Consider the following 5,759-nt stretch of genomic DNA (forward strand, 5'->3'; position numbering starts at 1 on the left):
CAGCAGGAAGGCTGCAGTAGGTGGGCGGGAGTATCTGCCTGTGTCAGGGGCCACTTCATTTTTCACCTGCTAGATGGCTTTTCTATTACATCTCCAGCCTGGCATGGAAATTACGCCTGTTCTCTGCCTCCGGTTCAATGCCAAATTGGAGGAAATATATGGCTGCCCTACTTCCACACACTTTTCTGCCAGGAGATGTGAACATCAGTTACAAAACTGCTCGGCACTGCCAGCACCTGGTGGGAGCGGTACCCTCCGGTGCTCAGCATAAAGCTGATGTTTGGGGCCAGACTCATCTCTGCGCCATCGGCATCGAGAGCATCTGTGCTCCTGGAGACACCCCGCGGTACGCAAATGAGAAATAATGCCATGATTGCCCTCTCCTTTGCCCGTAACGACAGACTTCTAAGTCGTGAGAGCTTTCAGATGACTGAGAAACCCACATCGAGGGCAGTGGCCGGGCAGGGGGCTGCTCTTCCAGCAACCCCAGGACCTCAGTGCACGGGCCATGCACAAAACGGGAGGCACGAAATTCGTGTGCCTGACCCAGCTCCTGCCCTTGTAGAAGGAGGCTGCTTTTGCACCTGCAGAAAGCTACTGATGCCAGCAAAGTCCCTCGTGTGACCTCCAGTGACAGCGTGACCTCAGAGGAAGGTTTGGTCTCCGATGCTTCCCCACCAAGAAGAGCACGTACACATGTGCATACAGCCTGCGTGCTGCCCGTGCATGCGTGCACCGCTGGGTAGTAAAAGCCTGTGCCCTTGGACCATACGTTGCTGTTTTGCAGCCTGACCAGCCAACGCAAAAATAACAAAATGGGGTGTTTTCAGCTAGCAAAGCTCCTATTTGGTTTCCTTCTGGGCTCGGTGTTTGAATTAGGTGGAAGCAGAGCTACCCCAGGTCTGGATGCTTAGCTGCTAAATGCTGTTTCACTGCCAGGAGTAATGGTCGTGGTTCAAAGCGCTCTTTGAAGCCTCCTGTTCTGCCCTTGCTGGTGGAGGAACGGTTCTGGGTCTCTCCAGTAGGTCTCAGTCCCCGTCATGGCCAGTGCTGTAATTAGAGGTGTAATTAGAGCCCCAAGGAAACAGCCTCGCTCCGCTCCTCCCCAGATGCAGACTCATCTCCCCGGGGTGCAGATGGGGGAGGACTCGTGTGATGGGGAGGGAGGGCTGGGTGTCTTCATCCTGAGAATTAGGCAGGAGTGCTTACGGCAGGCAGAAATGTAGAGTCATTACTAGTCTAGGTCCACTACAGCAACTCCTACCTATTCTTCCTCCGCATTCATCAGATTGACACAGGCTGTCTAAGGCCGGTACGTGACAAATACCTGCTTTATCTCCTGAGCCCAGTCTCTCCAACACCAGTGTGGCTGCTGGATTGTGCTCTTCATGTAGAGTGCTGCAGGACCAGACCAGCTCTGCGTGTGGCCAGGGAGGTGACATGAGTGGAGGGCAGCACCAGGCATGCTTTCACGTCCTTTGCCATCCGCTTTTTACTAAAACATTCCGTTATTACTCACCATGTGGCCAAAGCCTCGGTGTAGCTTTGGGGAGAAGCCTGGCCATGGAGAATTCAGGCAACAGGGTCCCAGGGCTGCTCCTGTTTTCCCCAGGGTATATTGGGAATAACTCTGTTTACAAATCCAGGTTTGTTCCTGCGTGACCAAGAGCTGGGTCTGGCCTTGCCCTCCGTTGCTCCACGGGGCAGAAAGCAGCACTGTTTATCTGCCCTTTTGCAGAAAATACGCTCCAGAAAAAGGCAGCCTCTCCCTTCCCCCATGCTGACTCACCTTCAAAGCCAAACCCTGGGCTTTTTTCCACCACAAGGCTGCGGAGAGCTGACAGCTTGAAAACTCGAGGAAGTTTGCTGCTCATTTTGGGGATTTTGAAGTCTTGTTTCAGTCCAGTGGGCTGACAGAGATGCTCAGGTATCGCTTACTTGGGATCCATTTATCTACAAAGGCAATCAAGCTATTCCCACCAGCTGCCGTGTGAAGGCCAAGGGGACTGGAGATACATATGCGGGACCTGCTCTTTGATTAGTCTGGTTTGTACATCAAGGTTTTATTAGCTTTTACTGCCCTACTGACTGCTGCCTGCAATTGCTTCACGCTAGCCTCCTCGCTAATAGCTCCTCTGCACTCTCTGCTTCCCTTCCTGCTGAGTTTATGTGAGCCTCTTTATTGTCAGCCCTGGCGAGATGATCAAATCTGGCATCTGTTGCCGGACATTTCAGGTTTATTAAATCCGTTAGAAAATCTTTAACTCTCTGAAATGTGCACAGGGCCGGGTAATTGCGGGGAAGCAGCAGGGCCCCGCGCACTCGAGGCTTTTGCTGGGTGAGTACTCCACAGCCACGTGTGTGTGACCACGGCCTTGGAGATGCCCTCCAGATAGGCATGCCCGCCCCCCCCAGGTTTTCGTGTCTTACCTAATGCCTGTGCCTCCTTTTAAGGGGCATTTTTCAATAAACAACTCCTGTATTATTCATTATCCCAGAGCCTTTTGAAAGGCCAAGATTAGGAGAGGACTAGCTTGTCAGAGTTTCTTCTTCTCCCCTTTTTCCAATGACAGGCAGCTCTTGGTCTGCTGTTCGTGAGCTCTGGGGACCCCAGGAGGTTCCTTACTTTCTCCCGTTGGTCTCATACTGAGCTTTTCTCTTACCTGCCTGCACTCAGGTTGTTGCTGTCTGCTGAGCTGTGGCGGCTCTCAGCTCTCCTCCATAGGATCAGTCTCCTCACCACCAAACTTCAGCAGCTCAGCTGGATACTTAAACCAAGGCAACATAAATACCTCCAACATGTGCCTGTTGCAGATCTTGGTCCTTTTTTTCCGCAGCCACATTCAAAAAAGTGAGGTGCTTTCCATAGAGGTGCTTTCTAAAGTGAGAAGGAAACATTTTTCCTCCCCTTTCCCACTAAGCAACTAAAACCTGAAAGAACTGGAAAATTCTGCTCCCCAGAAAATTCTCAGCATTTCCAAAAATCTGCTACCAAGCCAAAAAGCTGGGTGAAACTTCTCATGCTAGGAAACGTGCGTGCTCCAAAAAGTTGTGAGGATGTGGAAATGAGAGACAGTCAGGGAAAGTGCTTTAAACTTCACACGGAGTGGTCACTCTTGGCAGTTTAGAGAATAACCCTGGGAAATAAGCTATTATGCTTGATGACAGCAGCAATAATTAAATGCCAGGGCTGGTCATTACAAGAGTTAACCACTGATTAATTAGTCTGTTTATATTAAAAAATAGGGTTGGCTTCACTAACTAATAAATTGCCTGTGTACAGCTGTTACCAAAAAGATCACTTGTTAGATAATTACTTAAGTCATTTTTAAATTGTTTTAATTAAGTTTCAGTAATTGGACTCCCCCCAATTTATTTTCCTTTTTTTCTGGAGTGGAGAAGAAACGAACCGACACCGCCTATGTGCATGTAATAGGAGGCAGTGGAAGTATGATGGGAAATCTATAGGAAAACAAACACCTATTGTGATCCCTTTGTCCTCCCAAAGGCTTGTAGGAATCTAGAGAAAATTAGATTTTAATGTTATTTTATTTACTTTGCCTCGCAGAGACTGAGCTTCTGCCTCACTCCACTTGGTGCATTCATAATCAGGACAGAGATGCTCAAGTCGGTAAACCCGTGCGTGCTCCTCCAGTCTCTTACATGTGGTACGTGCCCGTGCTGTGGGGGGCAGCTCACAGCTTGACCCTAAAGCCTTGCTCACGGCTTCGCTGTGCCAGATCCTCTCTGCAAACTTGCCTCTTGCCTTTTTCTGCCTGGTCTTCGTGACTGCTCGTCCCGCGCTGGCCCCAAGCCTGGTGGAGGTGAGGGCAGGGGCAGCCATGCCCAAGGCAAGAGGGGAAATGGGACAGGCGCTGATGGGGACAGCAACAGGAGGGCTGCCTTCCCCAAAACAGCCCCCCGGCATTGCCATGTATCAGGTAAAGCAAGCGCTGGCACTACAGGCAAGTTCTTTTCTTCCCGGAAATCCAGGCACAGGGGGCTTGCTGTAAAGGGTCTTTGTAATATGTTGCTGTTCTCTGCGTTACCGTCATTACTGCAGAGCCTGCTCTTAAAGAAAACTCTTGGGCATCATCACGCCAGGCCCCTGCATTGTCTCCCCTCTCCATGAGGTCACTTTGTTAATGACTTCATTGAGCCATACCTCTGCGTGGCTCAATTTGCCGTTTTCTACCACACTATTGCAGTGACACGGAGCTCAGCTCTGGGACAGAGCCACCCAGGTGCGACACCACATCTTGCTGAAATGCAGCTGTTTGGCAGCTCGCTGGCCAAAGTGCAACCTTCAACGTATTTGCTCACACCAAGGCTGCAACTCCAGGCTGCAGAGCCAGAAAGGCAGTAGAGTAATGCAATCAGAAAAGCAGGAGCTATCACATTCTGTTATCGCGGAAGGAGTTACCTACCCGCACCACACCTAAAAGGCAAACAAACGCGTGCACCTCCCGTGCCCAGTGCACAAACAAATCCACCCTATTCATAAACGTGCACTGAAAGCGTCCTCTGATAAAAGAACGCTCAATTTATAGCTGTAACCTACCGATGTGGCTCTGCAAATATTGGTTCTCACAACCATTTTTCTTTCATCTTAACAAAACGTGATTGCTTTTTAATTGAGAAACGGTCTCACTGGGGAACGGCCAAACCGCAGCTGTAACCACCAGGGATGTCGGAATACTCCCTGCAATCAGCAGTGGTGTGAGAAGTGCAAACTCTGAGAAACCTCACACATTGGTAGCATTGTCTTCCTCATCCTTTGAGCAGGACAGAAAGAATAGGATAGGGGAAAAGTTGGCTACCCAGTGCCTACATACCCAATGGCTGCATCCTGCTGTGAGTCACGGTGAGGCTGCAGGTGGGGACGAGCACCTTGCTGTCGCATGGAGCACGGTGCCCCCCACGCAGCATTTCTCCTCCTTCTGCACGTTGCCTTGCGAATGCTCGTTCTTGACATTGCTGTTTCCCAAGCCTTTTCCTGACACCCTGCAGACACAGGACCTCACGCTGAAGCAGTCCAGACAAATCTGTGAAGACTTTGGGAAGTGCTTGGGTGCTACCACAAAACGTTACGCAGAGAAGTTAATCTGGAAATTGCAGCCCATTTCCTCCACGGCGCAGTTTGAATCACGGCTTGTAAATAAGGCATGAGACACGCTCTGAATAATGAGGAGAAATGATGAAAAGTATGAAATAGCTGATCATGAGATCACCATTTATTTTGGACAGGGAATGTAGGAGAGGTTTCCAGGGAAAAATTAGTATGCAAGTACATAGGTTCAAGATGCAAGATTGTGTCATAATCCATATGGAAATGGAAATCAAATGGATATTGCCCAGACAACCCTAAGTCTAACCATTCTTATACTCCAAGAGTTTAACTTGGCTGTTTTAAAAGCCTCTTACACTCAAAGGATCAAGGCCTCACTTTGTTAATCACTGGTATGGAAATGCTCCCAGTGCGGAAAAGGAATTCAGTGACCAATAAAATAGCATTTCATGTTTTTGTTATTTTATTGAATTGCCTGTGTATTGAAGTGTGGGGTTTCATCCGTTTCTTTACTTAATAGAAAAACAGCTTTGCTGAGCAAGAAAGAAAAAAAAAATCCCAGGAAAAAAAAAAAAGTCATATAAAAACTGTTCTTTGCTTTTGGTGTATTCAGCACTTTTCCTGAGTAAAGTTCACAGAACACTCGCATGAATAAAGCATTTTTTTTGTTTAATTAGATTGAGCTCGGAGA

General features: G+C 48.8%; 1 long non-coding RNA gene across 1 annotated transcript; it reads left to right on the forward strand.

The window, feature by feature from the left end:
- The first annotated feature begins 1,543 nt into the window (after positions 1–1,543).
- LOC118243932 (uncharacterized) lies at positions 1,544–5,534 on the forward strand. Its single transcript, XR_004777387.2, has 2 exons — positions 1,544–2,046; positions 3,569–5,534. It is a non-coding gene; the product is annotated as an uncharacterized LOC118243932 (long non-coding RNA).
- The last annotated feature ends 225 nt before the right edge of the window (positions 5,535–5,759 follow it).

The sequence above is a fragment of the Cygnus atratus genome, chromosome 3 (genome assembly GCF_013377495.2).
Source record: "Cygnus atratus isolate AKBS03 ecotype Queensland, Australia chromosome 3, CAtr_DNAZoo_HiC_assembly, whole genome shotgun sequence".
Classification (NCBI taxonomy): Eukaryota; Metazoa; Chordata; class Aves; order Anseriformes; family Anatidae; genus Cygnus; species Cygnus atratus.